Genomic DNA, 20,790 nt, shown 5'->3' on the forward strand with positions numbered 1-20,790 from the left:
GCCTTCCTTGGCCAGATTTATCAACATCCCCGCAGATATCCTAGCATTAGTATTTTTCAGTCCTTCAACATTCAGCCAATGTAGCGTTTTTGGATGCATATTAGCCTTGTAGATTTCAGCCCAGACCCTCGTCAGTTTGCAGATCCCAAGTCAAATACACTAGTGTTTTGCATTTTCAGCCCTTAGTCTCTCAGATCCAAGCATTGGTAGCAAGGTCCCATGAGCATCTCAACATCTAGGGCCATTGTATCAGCACTTGTGTAATCTAAAGCAAATACCTCGTTAGCGAGAGAGAGGGGGGCCCTTGGAGAGGGTTTGGGACCCCATCGGTGTTAGTCTTCTTCTCTCTCTATCACTCACAAAACCTTCACTCACAATCTCTCTTCTCTCTCTAGTCTATTGCACATCTCTCATGAAGTAAAAGGAATTCTTTCACAAAGTAAAAGGAACCTTGAATAGCGGTCATCCTGAGTTATCACCCTAAATCACTTTCGCTGCACAAAACATTGGCATCAGAGCTCTTTGGCAATGTTCGATATCATTACCCAAGAAAAGAACCCAAAGAACTTGTCTTAAGACTTTTAATCAAAGAAGTTTCGTGTCCTTGCCTCGGACTTATTAGCCACTTCCACCCTTAGTCCATCGCGCATTGAACACGCTCTTGTCTTCATCCTTATGTCTTAAGGGCCATTAAGCCACAAAGAACCACATTTTTTTTTTGCTTGTTTGAGATTGCACGTTACCGAAGACTACTTGAGTACCAAGACACCCAAGAACCCCAATAACCAGAAGTACCCAAGAATCCCAAGTATCCAAGAACCCCAAGTATCCCTAGTACCCTAGTACTCAGTGAAGCGGAATGGATACTTTGCGTGAAGGTGATGAGTGGAATTGGAGAAGTCCCTACACGAGGAGGACCGTTTTCGGATCCCCTTTGTTCCCTACTACGCCACAGATTGCACCAAATTCTATGAAGGCTTTGGTTAAATCCATGATGGAGATGATGCTTCAGTAGGAGGCTTAGTGAGCCGCAGTTGAAAGGGAAAGGAAAGCTGAGCGAGCCGAAGTCGAAAGGGAAAAGAAAGCTCAGCGAGTCGAAGCCAAAAGGGAAAAGGAGGCTCAACGGGCCACCGTGGAAAGAGAACGCATGGCTCTAGAGAGGGAACGTGAAGCTCAACATGTAGCCACTGAAGAAAGGAGGGTAGCTATGGAGTTAGAGCGTGAGCAGGCAGGTGAAGCTCAACGCATAGCGGCTGAAGAAAAGAGGGCAGCTATGGAGCAGAGTGTGAGGTGTTGCGGGACCAACACATGCAAGACTTGATCCTGCATGTGCTCTCCTTGTAAAGCGATCAATGCAAGAGGCCGACGAGTCATTGCATAGACTAGGTAGAGATGGCGACTCAATAATCGAGTCACTGAAAAGTTGATTTTCAGTAAGTATGATGGTTAGATGAATGCATCTTTGATTTACTCTTGGTTGCATCAATTTAACGCTTTTCTACTACCAAGAAAAGCAGTAACAATAAAGTTTTGATTGCTGCTATGTATGTGTCGAGTGATGCCATTTATTGGTATCAAGCCTGGAAGAGGTGCAGATGGCCGTGCACCTTGAGCATGCCAAAGCAAGCAAACCACTGTCTTACAATTGGGTTGACTTCCAAGACAAGCTCAAGGCTTGTTTTATGCCACTGTAGTACGTTGATCGGATGAAAGAGGATTGGCGAGGCCTCAAGCAAAATGGGACTCCCGTTATGTCTTTTTCTAACCGTATTTTACAGATTGGTGTGCAATTGCGTAAAACTAACTACAATGGTACCATTAGGATAGCTCGTAAGCAAGTAATGAAGCACAACAAAGGTAAGCTAAAGGAGAACAAGTCAAGTATCCCGCAAAACCCTCAGAACCAACAGAATCAACAGAATGGTAAGAACAATGGTAAGAACCACAACACCTCTCCTTCTCAGTGTTCCACTATACCTAGAGCATAGAACTCTTCACCTAATAGTGATAATAAAGGAAAGGCTAAAACTCAAGAAACCTCGAAGTTGACACCGTTGCACCATGAACCTTCATCCTTCTCTTCCTTGGAGTCTGGACACCGTTGAGCAATGTGTCCTTGCTCTCCGGCCCTCTTAGGTGTGTAGCCTTCATGTGTCACTTTTGTTTCAGACCGCAATGGTGCCCCAAGACGCCTCCTGTCATCTCTCAAATAGTTGGTTATCACATTCTACTGCTTGAGAGATGAACTCACTTAGTGTGTGAACCTTTGGCATAGTCAATAAAAGATCTTTCACATCATCCTTCAATCCCCACCGAAATTGGCTAATAAAATATTCTTCATGCCAAGTTAAATCACAAGTGAGTTGGTGAAATTCGGATGCATAGACGGATGCATGTATTGACCCCTTGGCGGAGATTTCGAAGTTTGGTTTCGTGTAGGTGCAGCGGAATGAATGTTTGAAGTTTGCTAAAGATGAGTGCTCCGAACTGTGCTCAAGGTTCCTTTTTCTTATGGAAGGGAGAGCCTTCCGTTCTTAATGAGAGAGTGCAATGGACACACAAAGTAAATGGACATAGTGCGAGAAAGTGTATGAGACTGAGAGGTAGAGAGAGAAGAGAATACGACACTAGAGACGACGTAAAACCCTCCTTCGAAGGCCCCACTCTCGTTGGCGAGAGTGGTCTACTATTGATTGCACAATCTGGTACAATGGCTGATGCAATGAGTCTACAATGGCTGGCTATGTCGACGTCGACGACGAACCTAGTCTATGGCTGAAAACTGAGAATCCCGATGACTACGGTATGGCTGTCCAAAAACGCCAATGAGGCTGAAATTTGCTGATGCAAACACGCAGCCCTTGGTAGCATAAAAACGCTGTCTTGCTACTCCTAAATACGCTGATTTGCAGCTTTGAAAACGCTGAATTGCAGCCTTGAAAGTTCTCCAAAAAAACGCTGATCTGGCTTGTCCGGAATGGCTAGATTCCGGACGCTTTAGTCTCTGATTTGCTGAAGCTATGCACTGCTGAAAATGCCAGGGAAGTGGGAGATATGGTCTGCTGAAAAACGCCAGCAAAGGGAGGACCTATGGCGATGAGGCTATGGATGGAAAATGCCAGGGGATAGGAGTCTATGGCGATGAGGATCTTGTTGAAAAACGCCAGCAGATGGTATGAGGCTGCTGATGAAAAACGCTAGGTGCTGGGGGGTCTTGCTTGGAGGAAAAACGCCACCAAGGGGGAAGTCTTGCTGAGAGAGAGAGAGGGGAACCTGTTGCCTGTGGCTTGTGTTCTCCTTGCTCTTCTGCCAAGTAGGGCTAGCTTATGGTTTGCTTATATATTATCTTACCCAATTTTCCCTACCCAGTTCCCAACAAAATTCGCTTAAATTAATAAGTAAAAAATGTCAAAAATAGGGAAAATAGGTTAAATGCACTGGAAAATTCCCCTGAAGGATTTTGATGGATTCTGATGGGAATACTTATGATCATACTGTGTGCAACCAGAGGATATGCATCTACACTAAGTGCCTGGGCATGCACGGTCTGCGAACAGACTCACAAAAAGTGCAAGAACACTGCTAATCTAGACTGATTGGACCGAACGGAACCCTTGTCGTGCTGTAGCTTGTCCACGGACACATAGGGTTGGATGTGTCAAGTGACATCCCCTCCTTTTCAAAGTGAGGTACTGGTACCGAACTGTATGGCATCGAGGGAGATCGCCAATAGCATCCGGAATCCTGGAAGGGACTCTTCGTCGGCCCAGTCTGATGTGTGGGTCGTGCGGTACGTGAACTTCATAAGGTTTGCAACGTTTGCTTCTTTGGGCCCCGCCGAAAGCGACAGTCTTCTGAGGCTCCTTCGATGCTTCAACTTTGTCTAGAGTCATGCTTCTTTCTCCTTCAAGAATCTCCATGGCTGAAAATTCCTGAAACCATTTCCAACACAAAAACAAGAACATACCCATTCCATGTAAAGTGACTGGAAAAAATCTCGTCTTCTTCAAAGACTGTGCACGCAATGTAGATGAACAAAGAGACGGAGTGCTAACCCATTCACAACACACACGCAAACAATGAGATCGAATCTTGTCATGCTGATCTAAATCAATCAACTGTGACAAAACACAATGGGAATGCCCATGCTTAGTGCTCATACTTTCATGTGTGCTCTCTACAACTGTGTCGTGCCAAGGAAGAGATGGAATGTGACTGTCACGTGACACATCCCAACCCTATGTGTCCGTGGACAAGCTACACCACAGCAGGGTTCAGTAAGTCCGATCAAGTTAGATTAGCAGTGATCTGGCACTTTTGTGAGTCTATTCGTAGACCGTGCATGCCCAGTAACTTAGCATAGATGCCTATCCTCCGGTTGCACACAACATGATATGGGAATTCCCATGAGAATCCATTAGCACCAATTAGGGGAATTTTACAGTGCATTTAGCCTATTTTCCTATTTATTGGGATTTTCACTTATTATTTTTAAGTGACTTTCCAACAAAAGTAGGTAGGGCAATTTTGCTAAGTTAATATATAAGCAAACCAAAGTTCACACTTTCTGGCAGAAGAGGCAGCAGGAGCACCTTGCTCAACAGGCAACTTCTTAGCAAGACCAACCCCCGCGACTACTCTGGCGTTTTCTCCACAGAAGACCTAGCGTTTTTGCATCAGATCAGCCTTGGCGATTTGTGCACAGCAGATCAGCCCCGGCGTCATCACGACACAGCAGATCAGCCTAGTGTTGTTGCATTTGCAGAACCCCGGCGACAAAAGGACCAATTTCAGCCCCTGGCGTTTTTGGATTTCAGCAGAAAATTAAGACCGGCATTATTCACCTAAAGTGTAGCAGATTCAGCCCGTAAGGACCATCAGTTTTCAGCCCTAAGAAACCTCATTTTTCAGATAAGAAAACGCAGCCAAAACAGTCATTTTCAGCCACCGAAACAGTCCCGAAATTCAGTGATTAGAAGATCTCAGATTCCAGCCAGCGTCGTCGTCATCATCGTCATCGTCATCGGCATAGACCAAGTTGCATAGTCCATTGCATACGCATTGTACACCTTTATGCAATCAAAGAATAGACCACTCTCGTCGACGAGAGTGGGGCCTTCGGAGGAGGGTTTTACAACCTCTCGGTGTCGTATCTCTTCTCTCTCCTTCTCTCAGTCTCATTCATTTGCACGCACAACATCCACCCACTTTCTTCGTGATCATAGCACTCTCCATAAGACGGAAAGCTCTCTCTTTTTCTAAGAACTAAAAGGAACCTTGAGCAATAAAGATCCCTAATCTTGAGAAATACAACATTCATTCCGTTGCACCAAACATTGGTATCAGAGCTTTGGAAGTGTTCTGCATTACTCAAGGGAAGAACCACAAGAATTTTTTTGCTTCTTGTGATCGCACGAACCCAAGTTTTCTTGGGCGTGGCGATTCCTAATCGTGTTTTGTTGAAGAGTGACAGGAATCCCAAGAAAGAAGGGCTTGTCCAGCCTCCCCTTGTGTCTCTTTTCACTCATTGAGAGCGGACCGTGCACTTCGCGGCCGGCCAATCGACGTGAGGTGGGAAAAAGCAACCTTGGTGTGAGCGCAAGGCCGCCGAGGGGTGCGCCCGCAGAAAAGGGTAGAACTCGGGTGAAGAGAAGATCCTTCTCCAACGCGATTTGCAAGCGAAAGAAAACCTCAAGAACCTCAAGAACCCAAGACCCTCAAGACTCAAGAACCTCAAGAACCCTGGATTCTCACGAATCAAGGACCTCAAGAACCAAGTTCCTCGTGAACTTAAGAACCCAAGACCACAAGAACCCACGATTGCAGGATGATCATCACTAAAAGCGGAATGGATACTTCGCTTGGAGGTGATGAGCATGAGAGAGGCGAAGAAGAATTTTCCCCATCAGGAGGTTTTTCCGACCCTTCCCCATCTACGACAAAGATTGCACTAACTCCTATGGAGGAGTTGGACCAAGAAAGAGAAGCAGAAAGAAAAGCCTACGAAGAAGATATGGCAGCCATCGAGCGTAAGTACCAAGAAAGAAGGGCAGCCATAGAAGCGGAATTTTATTGCGAGAACAAAGCACAAATGCAAGAGTTATTGCGACTCTTTTCTCAAGCTGAGGCACAGATGCAACAGAATCGGAAAAAGGAGGCTCTCTCAGTCTCTTCTTCTCCACAGCATGACACACAGGAATTGCATGATGAGAAGCATGATGAATTGAATGATAATGATTTGCATGATGATTTGAATGACAATGATAATCATGATGATTTAGAGGCCAATGATTTGCATAATGATTTGGATGACAATGACAAGCATGATGATTTGCATGATCAAGATGTGATTCCTCACAAGCATGATGATTTGCATGATCAAGATGTGATTTCTCACAAGCATGATGAGTTGCATGAAGAAGATGTGATTTTTCACAAGGATGATGTGTTAGTTGATGCTTTTGCTAGCGAAGCTAACCTCGTTGTAGATTCGATCAATCACGAAGAAGCGATCTTGGCTTTCGAGTCGAGGTCCAAAGAACCCCCACAAGACGATTCGATCATTCAAGACGAAGAGATCTTGGCTCTCGAGCTTAGATCCACAGAACCCCTTCAGGAAGAACCGATCTTGGCTCTCGAGCCTTGGTCCAAAGAACCCACACAGGAAGTATTATGTGTTCGCATGATTGATACGCGCGCATGGTTGGAGTGTTTCATTCGTGAAGGTTTCCTATATTTTAGTCAGCATCGTTATGTGATCCCTTTTTCTAGGCATGACATATTGTATGTTGAGCACGTTTCTCTCATGGATGAGCACGAATGTATGCGGATTGTTCATGAAAAGCTGAAAGGTATGTATGTTAGGAAGTCACATTCCATGTCTCTTCCTTGGCATGACACAGTTTCCGAAAGATCACATGATTGTATGAGCACCAAGCATGGGCATTTCCATTGTGAATTGCCACAACTGATTGATTTCGATCAAACAGAAAAGATTCGACCTCATGTGTTTGATAAACGGTTTGTCACTCCGTCTCTATGTTCATCCACATTGCATACAGAGTCTTTAGAGAAGACAAGATTTTTTTCCTTCACTTTACATGGATTGGGTATCTTCATGGTTTTGTGTTGGAGATGGTTTCAGGAATTTTCAGCCATGGAGATTCTTGAAGACGAAAGAAGCCGGATTCTAGACGAAGTTGAAGCATCGAAGGAGCCACAGAAGACTTTGTGTCGCTTTCGGCGCGGCCCAAAGAAGCAAGCGTTGCAGACCTTTATGAAGTTCAAGTATCGCACGACCCACACATCAGGGTGGGCCGGCGAAGAGTGCCTTCCAGGATTCCGGATGCTATTGGCGATCTCCCTCGACGCCATACAGTTCGGTACCAGTACCTCACTTTGAAAAGGAGGGGATGTCACGTGACACATCCCAACCCTATGTGTCCGTGGACAAGCTACACCACAACAGGGTTCAGTAAGTCCGATCAAGTTAGATTAGCAGTGATCTGGCACTTTTGTGAGTCTATTCGTAGACCATGCATGCCCAGTCACTTAGCATAGATGCATATCCTCCGGTTGCACACAGTGTAACAGACTTGGACACTCCAAGTGAAGAATCAACCGCGACAGCACCAAATAACCACTTCAAAACAATTCAAAGATCACAATAGATTTGCACTGGCCCGGCGGAGTTCCGTGCCTAGAGATATTGGCCCCAAAGACTGGCGCCCCTTTCGGTATTTCTTTTTATATTAATCAATCATCAAAGTACAAGAGAGTGGTTAGGGTTTCACTCTCAGACTCTGCGTCCAGATGCTCTGAGAAGTGAGGCCCTCACCACTAATTTAAAGGTTACAAGGGATGCCCAAAAGCAGAGCCCCAAAAGCTTCAAATCAAAAGCAATTGCTCTCTCTCTCTCTCAGAGAGAGTCAAAACATGAAAGCAAAAGCATTCTCTCTCTCTTTCTCATTTAAGTAGAGAAAAAGCGAAATTTGCGTCGCTCATCATTTTTATTTTTAAAAAAATAAAAATAAAAAATTTCAGCCTCCGCGATTTCCGGAAATTAGGGTTTTTGGCAGAAATTAGGGTTTGCAGGAATTTTAGGGTTTCTGGCAGAAATTAGGGTTTCTGTTGTCCGCCACGTCATCACTTTGTGACATACCCCCCTCTTGAAAGCATTGTAATCGACCTCGATTACGCCTGCAAAACCGACAAAAGCCATAAACCGTCTTAGCAGACACTGACTGTTAGTACCTACGTACTAGGAACACACATCTAGCACATGTACAAAATCGACAGTCACATCACACGACATCACAGGACATCACCAGACATCACAGGACATCACATGACATTCAACATTCATTCGGATCTTAGACCATGATTTATCGGCAATGTAGCTAGCAATCATATCTAGGTCCAATCGGGACCTCATCGATGTCCGATTGACTAACCCCTATTGCAACCACGTCTATTCGAGATCAATCAGACCAAAATGCTGCAGTCATTTCGGCTATCAGTTCCTGCACTCACAAGAAGTCAAGAACAAATCAGTATCATAATTAGGAATTCAATTTTATAAAGTCATCGAGCAGAATACTGTCAGCTCTCAGTATCCCTGAAGCTCAAAGAGACATTAGTGACTTTAGTATCAAAATCGAGGTATCTGTTGACAAAGGAGTGGAGTGACTCCCCTCTTGTGCATCCCACTGCACCAGATCTCCGGCCAAGCTGAATTCTGGGTTCCGTTTGGAGTAGACTATGCTAAACCAAAACATCGAGGTAAAGTTTCACAATCCGAGGAGTATCTGCTAGGTCCTCCTCCTCCATCCACTTCGCATCAAATGCATGAAAGTTCTTGAACTTAACCAAGAACCGCCTTCGGACTTTACCTTTCTTCGTATCATTATGTGCCAAAATCTGTTCAGGAACAAGGATCTCCTCGTTTTCTTCCACTTTGGGTTGCTCATCAGGCTCCCCATCATCAGGCACATCACCCTTAACAGGTTTCAAGAGACTCACATGCAATGCATTGTGAATCCTCCAAGTATCTGGCAGTTTCAATCGGAAGGAGACATCATTTATCTTGTCAGTAATCTGGAAAGGTCCGTAGTATCACATACTAAGCTTTGGAAAAAGCCTCTCCTTTCCCTCCTTCTTTCTTAGGCGTGCCTTCTCAAAAGTAAGAGCACCCAATCATCCTCCTTCAGTTTCCAGTCGTGACGATGGCGATCTGCTGCCTTTTTCTGTCGTTCTTGAGACTTCTGCAAAGTCTCGCGAACCTTGGCAAAAGCCGTATCCAAGTCTCACGAATATTCATCCGCTTCCAATATCTAATCTTTCGTGCTCAGGAAGGATGGAACCTTCGCAGCACTTTCAACAATCTCACATGGCGTCTTCCCCGTCGAAGAGTGTATCGTGTTATTGTAGGCAAATTCCACCAAAGGTAAGTTCTTTTCCCATTGAGTCTTCTGATGCGAGATACAAGACTTCAATAAATCTAAAATCACTGAATTGGCAATCTCAGATTGCCCGCCAGTCTGCAAGTGGAACGATGACGTGAACTGCAACCGCGTGCCAATGTTCTCCCAAATTGCCTTCCAAAACAAACTCATAAATCTGGGGTCTCTGTCGGAGACAATCGTCTCAAGCGTACCATGTAATCGGAAAATCATCGTGATCATTCTGTATTCTCGGGAGATAAAAAAAAATGAAATCCATTTCAATATTTTCCCAGGGGCGGGTGGGTATGGGTAAAGGCTGTAACAATCCCTGTGCCTTATGCCTATCAAACTTGACCTTCTGGCATACCAAGCAACTGTGCACAAACTCTTCCACATCCTTCTTCAGTCTTCGCCAAAAGAAATCTCTCTCTACCCCTTTCATGGTGGTAGCAATGCCGCGGTGACCCGTAAAAGGTGGACAGTGGCAATCAATCATAACCTTTTCCCTCAACGGCTGTGTAACGCACAACATAGTCTTTTTCATCAAGTAGCCTTCCCGAAGGGAGTATCCAGGTACTGTCTCCCCATCCCGTATCCGTGTGAAAATATCTGCAAAATCTGTATCTGTGGCACACTGATCGACCATATCCTCGAAGCTCCTATGATGTATCGCGGAAATAGCCAGAACCAACGGTTTTCGAGACAAAGCATCTGCCACCACATTCTTCTGTCCCTGCACATGGACAATCTGGAAGTGGAACTGTGACAAGATGTTCACCCACCGCATCTGCTTTTCCGAAAGCTGCTTCTGTGACAAGAAGTAGCGCAAACTCTGATGGTCTGTAAAGACAGTAAAATCCGCTCCGAGTAGGTAATGCCGCCACTGAGTAAGAGCGTGGATAACCGCCAAAAGCTCTTTCCCATAGATCTGTGCTGTCATCTCCAGCCTAGAGAACAAACGGCTCTCGTAAGCTATGACATGGCCTTCTTGCATCAAGACCGTACCCAGACTACGACCACAAGCATCACAAAATACTTCAAATGACTTTTGCAAGTCTGGCAAAGTCAAATCTGGTCCTGTAGTGAATTTCTCTTTCAATGTCTGAAAGGCAGTCACCTCTGTGGGTCCCCACGAAAAAGGTACTCCTTTCTGTGTCAAGGTATGCAAAGGGGAAGCAACCTCTGCAAACTTTTGTATGACTGCCTGTAGTACGAACACAGTCCCAAGAAGCTTCTAACTTCATGGACATTCCTGAAATCGGGCCAATCACGGATAGTCTCTATCTTGGCCGGGTTCATTTACACTCCTGCTGTTGACACAATGTGTCCCAAAAAATGTATCTCTGGTAGGAAAAATTCACTTTTCGTAGCATTAATCACTAATGTGTGATCTCATAATGCCTGAAAGACTTGAAGCAGATGATCTCTGTGTTCAGCCTCATTCTTGGAGAAAACAATGATGTGGTCAAAGAAAGTGCCAACAAATAGCCTGTACTCTCGAAAAATCCTATCATCATCCGGTTAAATGTCGCAGGAGCATTGGTTAAGCCAAAAGGCATCACCAAAAACTCAAATAACCCAAAAGTCGTCCGAAAAGCTGTCTTGTAGACATCTCTGTCTTGTAGACATCTCCAGGCGCTATCCTGATCTGATGATATCCACTCTTCAAGTCAATCCTGCCAAAGCACGAGGATCCCTGTAACCTGTCGAGTATATCATCGATCCTAGGAATCGGAAATCTGTTCTTGATGGTGATTTCGTTGAGAGTGCTATAATCGATGCACATTCTCCAAGATCCGTCTTTCTTCAAAACCAACAACACTGGAGAGCAATACGGTGAAGTACTAGGCTGGACAAGACCCTTTTCCAAGAGGTCTTTCACTGGGTTCATAATCTTTTCATTCTGTACTCGGCTCACACGATAAGGTGGCCGATTCGGTGGCGTGCTTCCAGATATCAGATCAATGGTATGATCTTCAAGCCCTCTCAAAAGCAATCGGCATGAGCGTGGAGAAAAAAATCTTGGCGTTCTTTTCTTCAGGTCAAAACATATTCAACTTTTATCCATCGTTCAGTTCTCCCAAAAGAATGAGTAAGAAAACTGAAGTTCATCAAGTACAATCTCTAAGCCCTTCATTTATCAAAGTCGCTTTCTCGGCCCGGTAGTCAACCACGGCGTAGTTCTTGTGGTACCAAGGGATCCCGAGTAGAACGTCACTCGCGTGCCCTGAACACCGCTGTCATTGCAAACGAAGTTTGCCAATGCTCGGTGTAATGGCAACATCCCATCCGGGTGCCAGTTGAACTACCTCCGCCTGTGGCGTCAGTCTGTCGGGCGTAGTTCCAAATCAAGCTGCCAATTCCAAGTGAAAAGAAGTTGGCCTTGGCTCCTTCAAAAGAGCTTCCTGATCCTTCACTTTGCCCCTAAAAAAAGCGGCAAAGTTTGTACTTTCATTCATTTGATTCGGTGCAAGTCCCACTGTCACGAGGACGTGGCAGTTATTAACCATGTCACAGAGATGTGGCAACTGCTAACCTTGGTTGTTGGTTTCTTTCCAATGGGGTTTATTTTATTTATTTTGAGACTCTCTTTTTGAAGTAGCAAACGGTCGGACATTGTATGGCCAATGTGAACGGTAGATTCACCCGCAGACGGGAAGTGGTCGGCACTGGAATTCGTATGGTAAGAGGATGTCTAGGCTCAGAGCAAGATCATATAGGTCCCCCCGTCGCACTTAGCAAGTTGGTGGATACTAGGAAGTGAACTCAATTAAGGCATAAAGTCAAGGTGGGACTACCAACAAAAAGTATCCGACAGTTGGGCCACATTGCATTTTTGGATGCGGTCCCAATGAGGATAGATGGTCAGAAGACGAGTGGGAGCCCAACGGAAGCATCTCCTAAAATTTAGGGAACTGCTATTTTGGGCCACGAAATGTGTTCGCGTCATTACCTTCGGTATGACTAGGGGAACACTTTACAACTCTGCCGCGAAGTCAACTGACGCACCAATTGAGATATTTTTAGCAGGGAAAGCCCAAACTCGGAAACTGGGCGACGTGTCAGCTTGTGAGCGATTCTGCCACTCTAGGAGGCAAAAACGAGCTGCATATCATCAAAGGGGGCGCCATTTTCAGCCACAGGCGGATTGCAACAGGTACAGAAGCTATGGAATGCTTACCTTGCCCTCTATGCACAGTATGGTGACGGGAGTGATGCCCCGCACGCTACATACTGCTCTCTTTCTCCCCTACGTGCAGTTATGTGATGCCCCACAAGAGGGCTACTCATTTGACTGATGTACAGTTGTGTGGGTTCATGCTTTTGTGCTGAGGCAAGAGCCTCCTTGAGCAGGAACGGGGGTAGCTAACTGCTGCTCCAAAGCAGGCACTGGTGAGGGTCATAACCTCACCGTACAGGTGCAAAATCAGCGCTGTGTATGCGCTGTAATTTGACTGTTTTTCAGCCATACGGACGCCAGGATCATTGGGAATCGTGCCCCACTGGCAAAAGACAGTTAGGGGACTGTTTGGGGCTGAAAACAGGGCAAAAACCAGTAAATACAGCGTGCTGAATTTACTGTTTTTGGACAGGAATCAGAGGGTATACGACAGTGCAAGCGAGTTCCAGCAGGGGAATTGGTTTCGCGCAAGTTTTGGGGCTGTTATGCTGCCGAAATTTGGCCAAATCAAATGGTATCTAGGTGGATACACGTGAAGGATTCCCAGGACCTTACCTTGTAATTTACCCTCCTAAAGAATAAAGAAATACCGAAAGGGGCGCCAATTTTGGGGCCTACAGGTTGTCGGCGTCTGCTTGGAGCATTCTAGCTTCCGAGCAGTGTGTGTGATGAAGTGTTAATTCTCGTTACAGGTCTCCTTTGCAAAGTGCTCTGTGTGTGTGTTTAAGTAAAGATTTTCGGGTGAAAGCCAACGCCTACCGCCCTACGGGCCGGTTTCACCCACGCCATGTGGTACCAGTTCTACTTTTCTATCTGCCTTTTTTGCCACATTCCTCAGCTGCTCTCAAACTCTTAGGCCTGTCGTCGTCTTTATCATTCTGTTCTTTCTGTGCCTTTTTTAGGGCACTTCGCGTAGATATGTCCATGTTCCCCGCATCCAAAGCACTTTCCCTCTCTGATGAAGCGAGCTCTCTCCTCAGGAGTAAGCTTGGGTTGTGCATCCTTTTTCTCTGGCTTGCTCTTTTTCTTTCTACTTTTATTCCCAGAAGTCTGTTCGGCTCGTTGTGTCATGGCCTTATTTGTGGGGTAGGTCAAACTGCCAGAGTGAATGGCAAAGCCCCGCTTCGCATGACTCATCAACTCCTGAATAGAAGCTGACTTCTGTTCCAAGCAGTGATTTCGGATTTCTGTAGGTAGACCCAAGGTAAACCGCTCAATCTGTTCTCTGAACGAGATCTTCTTGAATGAAGAGGCGGATAGAAAAGAGCTCCAGAATCTTTCACAATAAGAATTCACTGTATCGCTCTTGGTCATCCGGAGATGGTTCCAAGCAGCTCGTATATCTCGCTCAAACTCTTGAGACAACCAAGAAGAAATAAAAAGCCTCTTGAATTTCAGCCATGTAACTGGCACAGTCTTGCTTAATAGAAGCGTGGACCACCAAGTACGAGCATTCCCCTTAAAGTAAGAGGCAGCTCTCCGAATCTTGGAGTGCTCTGAATAGCGTCCTCCCGCGAAATCGTGTCAAACTGCTGTATAAAAGACAAAGCCTTCGAAGCATCTGAGTATCCTGAAAAGTATCAAACTTGATCGAGTGGCCACCTTCCTTAAACTCTCGGACTTTCTTGCTTTTATCTTCGAGAAAGTCATACTGGTTGGCTTTGTAAAAATTCTTCTTGTTCGCATAAAACTTTCCGTCATCGGAATCTGAGCTGCCTATAGACGAGTCCTCAGTAGAACTGTCAGTCTCTGGGCGAGATTTAGCCTTCTTTGCCTTTCTCTTGCCCTTTCCAAAGCGTTGCTTCTTGCTTCGCTTTTTACCTTTTCTGTCTTCTTCGCTCGAATCCGAGGAGCTAGAAGAACTGTCAGAAGAAGAAGAAGAAGAATTGGGTAGGTCTTCAAACTTGACGCGCTTCTTCAATTTCTTTGCCTTGTCAAATGTCGACCGACGACCCAAATATCCCGGGAAGTCAGTGCCTTTCTTCTGCTTTTTGCCGTGCTTTTTGGCTTTCTTTTGCGTGTCAAAAAGCTGAGCAATCCGTGCATCAACCACGTTCTCCAGTTCCTACTCCGTATATTTCTTGGAGGTAGAAGGTTTCTTGAGAGCGGGTTTCGGGAGTGGTGTTGTGGTTCTCTGCCACTCCATCTGTACCTCTTTCAAAGAGGGCTGGTTCATATATTTTGCTCTCTCTCGCCGCTCCGCCTCAGTAGGCCAAGGCGGGCCATACTCTCTGCCTGAATCTTCGTTGTGATCCTAGCCCGCATCTCCAGATGCAGAAGGAGTCGACTGATCATTGCCTGAAGCCATAGGTGCCGCAGAAAAAAAAATTCGGGGATCGGATTTCCCGTAAAAGAGAAATCGGCCGTGCTCTGATACCACTGTAACAGACTTGGACACTCCAAGTCAAGAATCAACCGCGACAGCACCAAATTACCACTTCAAAACAATTCACAGATCACAATAGATTTGCACTGGCCCGGCGGAGTTCCGTGCCTAGAGATATTGGCCCCATAGACTCGCGCCCCTTTCGGTATTTCTTTTTATAATAATCAATCATCAAAGTACAAGAGAGCGGTTAGGGTTTCACTCTCAGACTCTCAGTCCAGATGCTCTGAGAAGTGTAGCCTCACCACTAATTTAAAGGTTACAAGGGATGCCCAAAAGCAAAGCCCCAAAAGCTTCAAATCAAAAGCAATTGCTCTCTCTCTCTCACAGAGAGTCAAAACATGAAAGCAAAAGCATTCTCTCTCTCTTTCTCATTTAAGTAGAGAAAAAGCGAAATTTACGTCGCTCATCATTTTCCTTTTAAAAAAATAAAAATAAAAATTTCAGCCTCCGCGATTTCCGGAAATTAGGGTTTCTGGCAGAAATTAGGGTTTGTAGGAATTTTAGGGTTTCTGTTGTCCGCCACATCATCACTTTGTGACACACAGCATGATCATCGGAATTCCCATCAGAATCCATTAGCACCAATTAGGGGAATTTTACAGTGCTTTTAGCCTATTTTCCTATTTATTGGGATTTTCACTTATTATTTTTAAGTGACTTTCAGACAAAAGTAGGTAGGGCAATTTTGCTAAGTTAATATATAAGCAAACCAAAGTTCACACTTTCTGGCAGAAGAGGCAGCAGGAGCACCTTGCTCAACAGGCAACTTCTCAGCAAGACCAACCCCCGCGACTACTCTGGCGTTTTCTCCACAGAAGACCTAGCGTTTTTGCATCAGATCAGCCTTGGCGATTTGTGCACAGCAGATCAGCCCCGGCGTCATCACGACACAGCAGATTAGCCTAGCGTTTTTGCATTTGCAGAACCCCGGCGACAAAAGGACCAATTTCAGCCCCTGGCGTTTTTGGATTTCAGCAGCAAATTAAGACCGGCATTATTCACCTAAAGTGTAGCAGAATTAGCCCGTAAGGACCATCAGTTTTCAGCCCTAAGAAACCTCATTTTTCAGATAAGAAAACGCAGCCAAAACAGTCATTTTCAGCCACCGAAACAGTCCCGAAATTCAGTGATTAGAAGATCTCAGATTCCAGCCAGCGTCGTCGTCATCATCGTCGTCGTCATCGGCATAGACCAAGTTGCATAGTCCATTGCATACGCATTGTACACCTTTATGCAATCAAAGAATAGACCACTCTCGCCGACGAGAGTGGGGCCTTCGGAGGAGGGTTTTACAACCTCTCGGTGTCGTATCTCTTCTCTCTCCTTCTCTCAGTCTCATTCATTTGCACGCACAACATCCACCCACTTTGTTCGTGATCATAGCACTCTCCATAAGACGGAAAGCTCTCTCTTTCCCTAAGAACTAAAAGGAACCTTGAGCAATAAAGATCCCTAATCTTGAGAAATACAACATTCATTCCGTTGCACCAAACATTGGTATCAGAGCTTTGGAAGTGTTCTGCATTACTCAAGGGAAGAACCACAAGAATTTTTTTGCTTCTTGTGATCGCACGAACCCAAGTTTACTTGGGCGTGGCGATTCCTAATCGTGTTTTGTTGAAGAGTGACAGGAATCCCAAGAAAGAAGGGCTTGTCCAGCCTCCCCTTGTGTCTCTTTTCACTCATTGAGAGCGGACCGTGCACTTCGCGGCCGGCCAATCGACGTGAGGTGGGAAAAAGCAACCTTGGTGTGAGCGCAAGGCCGCCGAGGGGTGCGCCCGCAGAAAAGGGTAGAACTCGGGTGAAGAGAAGATCCTTCTCCAACGCGATTTGCAAGCGAAAGAAAACCTCAAGAACCTCAAGAACCCAAGACCCTCAAGACTCAAGAACCTCAAGAACCCTGGATTCTCACGAATCAAGGACCTCAAGAACCAAGTTCCTCGTGAACTTAAGAACCCAAGACCACAAGAACCCACGATTGCAGGATGATCATCACTAAAAGCGGAATGGATACTTCGCTTGGAGGTGATGAGCATGAGAGAGGCGAAGAAGAATTTTCCCCACCAGGAGGTTTTTCCGACCCTTCCCCATCTACGACAAAGATTGCACTAACTCCTATGGAGGAGTTGGACCAAGAAAGAGAAGCAGAAAGAAAAGCCTACGAAGAAGATATGGCAGCCATCGAGCGTAAGTACCAAGAAAGAAGGGCAGCCATAGAAGCGGAATTTTATTGCGAGAACAAAGCACAAATGCAAGAGTTATTGCGACTCTTTTCTCAAGCTGAGGCACAGATGCAACAGAATCGGAAAAAGGAGGCTCTCTCAGTCTCTTCTTCTCCACAGCATGACACACAGGAATTGCATGATGAGAAGCATGATGAATTGAATGATAATGATTTGCATGATGATTTGAATGACAATGATAATCATGATGATTTAGAGGCCAATGATTTGCATAATGATTTGGATGACAATGACAAGCATGATGATTTGCATGATCAAGATGTGATTCCTCACAAGCATGATGATTTGCATGATCAAGATGTGATTTCTCACAAGCATGATGAGTTGCATGAAGAAGATGTGATTTTTCACAAGGATGATGTGTTAGTTGATGCTTTTGCTAGCGAAGCTAACCTCGTTGTAGATTCGATCAATCACGAAGAAGCGATCTTGGCTTTCGAGTCGAGGTCCAAAGAACCCCCACAAGACGATTCGATCATTCAAGACGAAGAGATCTTGGCTCTCGAGCTTAGATCCACAGAACCCCTTCAAGAAGAACCGATCTTGGCTCTCGAGCCTTGGTCCAAAGAACCCACACAGGAAGTATTATGTGTTCGCATGATTGATACGCGCGCATGGTTGGAGTGTTTCATTCGTGAAGGTTTCCTGTATTTTAGTCAGCATCGTTATGTGATCCCTTTTTCTAGGCATGACATATTGTATGTTGAGCACGTTTCTCTCATGGATGAGCACGAATGTATGCGGATTGTTCATGAAAAGCTGAAAGGTATGTATGTTAGGAAGTCACATTCCATGTCTCTTCCTTGGCATGACACAGTTTCCGAAAGATCACATGATTGTATGAGCACCAAGCATGGGCATTTCCATTGTGAATTGCCACAACTGATTGATTTCGATCAAACAGAAAAGATTCGACCTCATGTGTTTGATAAACGGTTTGTCACTCCGTCTCTATGTTCATCCACATTGCATACAGAGTCTTTAGAGAAGACAAGATTTTTTTCCTTCACTTTACATGGAATGGGTATCTTCATGGTTTTGTGTTGGAGATGGTTTCAGGAATTTTCAGCCATGGAGATTCTTGAAGACGAAAGAAGCCGGATTCTAGACGAAGTTGAAGCATCGAAGGAGCCACAGAAGACTTTGTGTCGCTTTCGGCGCGGCCCAAAGAAGCAAGCGTTGCAGACCTTTATGAAGTTCAAGTATCGCACGACCCACACATCAGGGTGGGCCTGCGAAGAGTCCCTTCCAGGATTCCGGATGCTGTTGGCGATCTCCCTCGACGCCATACAGTTCGGTACCAGTACCTCACTTTGAAAAGGAGGGGATGTCACGTGACACATCCCAACCCTATGTGTCCGTGGACAAGCTACACCACAACAGGGTTCAGTAAGTCCGATCAAGTTAGATTAGCAGTGATCTGGCACTTTTGTGAGTCTATTCGTAGACCATGCATGCCCAGTCACTTAGCATAGATGCATATTCTCTGGTTGCACACAGCATGATCATGGGAATTCCCATGAGAATCCATTAGGTCCAATTAGGGGAATTTTACAGTGCATTTAGCCTATTTTCCTATTTATTGGGATTTTCACTTATTATTTTTAAGCGACTTTCCAACAAAAGTAGGTAGGGCAATTTTGCTGAGTTAATATATAAGCAAACCAAAGTTCACACTTTCTGGCTGAAGAGGCAGCAGGAGCACCTTGCTCAACAGGCAACTTCTCAGCAAGACCAACCACCGCGACTACTCTGGCGTTTTCTCCACAGAAGACCTAGCGTTTTTGCATCAGATCAGCCTTGGCGATTTGTGCACAGCAGATCAGCCCCGGCGTCATCACGACACAGCAGATCAGCCTAGCGTTTTTGCATTTTAGAACCCCGGCGACAAAAGGACCAATTTCAGCCCCTGGCGTTTTTGGATTTCAGCAGAAAATTAAGACCGGCATTATTCACCTAAAGTGTAGCAGAATTAGCCCGTAAGGACCATCAGTTTTCAGCCCTAAGAAACCTCATTTTTCAGATAAGAAAACGTAGCCAAAACAGTCATTTTCAGCCACCGAAACAGTCCCGAAATTCAGTGATTAGAAGATCTCAGATTCCAGGCATCGTCGTCGTCGTCATCGTCATCGTCATTGTCATAGTCGTCGTCGTCGTCATCGGCATAGACCAAGTTGCATAGTCCATTGCATACGCATTGTACACCTTTATGCAATCAAAGAATAGACCACTCTCGCCGACGAGAGTGGGGCCTTCGGAGGAGGGTTTTACAACCTCTCGGTGTCGTATCTCTTTTCTCTCCTTCTCTTAGTCTCATTCATTTGCACGCACAACATCCACCCACTTTGTTCGTGATCATAGCACTCTCCATAAGACGGAAAGCTCTCTCTTTCCCTAAGAACTAAAAGGAACGTTGAGCAATAAAGATCACTAATCTTGAGAAATACAACACTCATTCCGTTGCACCTAACAGTGACTTCCTAGAATGCATACTTTTCAGCTTTTTATGAACAATCCGCATACATTCGTGCTCATTCATGAGCGAAACGTTCTCAATGTACAATGTCATGCCTAGGAAAAGGGATCACATAAAGACGCTGACGAAAATACAAGAAACGATCACGAATGAAACACTCGTACAATGCGTGCTGACAAATCATTCGAACACATAGTACTTCCTGTAAAGGTTCTTTGGACCTAGGCTGGAGAGCCAAGATCGGTTCTTTGTGATTGATCGAATCTGCAATGAGGTTAGTGTCGCTAGAAAAAGTATCCACTAACTCATCCTTCTTGTAAACAATCACATCTTCTTCATTCAAATCATCATGCTTGTGAGAAATCACATCTTGATCATGCAAATCATCATGCTTGTCAGTGTCATCCAAATCATCATGCTCATCATTATCATTCAAATCATCGTGCTTTTCATCATGCAAATCCTGTGTATCATGCTTTGGAGAAGAAGAGACTGAGAGAGTCTCCTTCTCCTGAATCCGTTAATTTCCGCTTGCACATTAGCAATGAGAGATGGAGAATGAACAACTTGCTCTCCACGAATGACAATGGGAGAGTCACTTTTGGCATTGAAAGTGAATGTATTTTCCGCCCAATCAATGAGAGGGTTATGCTCACGAAACCATCGAATGCCCAAAATCATATCACATCCTGAGAGAGGAGAGACAAAAAATTTTCTACGGAAAGCAGCTTGTTGAACTGTAAACAACACATCAAGGCACTCTTTCGTGATGAGAGAGTCCATACCGGGAGCGAAGCCAGAGACCTCGAGAGGAGATTTCTGACTAACCTCTAGGAGGGCTTTCTCAACAAGAGAGGGACTGATCACATCATGCATACTGCCTGGGTCAAACAATATGACAAAACGTTGCCCCGTCATATGACCATAACATTTAATGAGAGACTCATCAATGGGAGGGTCATGAGAAACGTGGGGCACACTCGTGTTGTCATTGATTGCATTGACAAAGAAAGTGGGTTGTGTGGATTCTTTAGATTCATTCGATTCAAGCTTAGGAC

The 20,790-nt window shown here is 45.1% G+C and overlaps 1 protein-coding gene across 3 annotated transcripts in view; it reads left to right on the forward strand.

The window, feature by feature from the left end:
- The window catches only part of LOC147426463 (BAG family molecular chaperone regulator 4-like), a 44,651-nt gene that overhangs the window by 2,044 nt on the left and 21,817 nt on the right, over window positions 1–20,790 (forward strand). The gene's annotated exons all lie outside the window — the stretch shown is intronic.

This window comes from Adiantum capillus-veneris, chromosome 24 (genome assembly GCF_014529385.1).
Source record: "Adiantum capillus-veneris isolate H3 chromosome 24, ASM1452938v2, whole genome shotgun sequence".
Taxonomy (NCBI): domain Eukaryota; kingdom Viridiplantae; phylum Streptophyta; class Polypodiopsida; order Polypodiales; family Pteridaceae; genus Adiantum; species Adiantum capillus-veneris.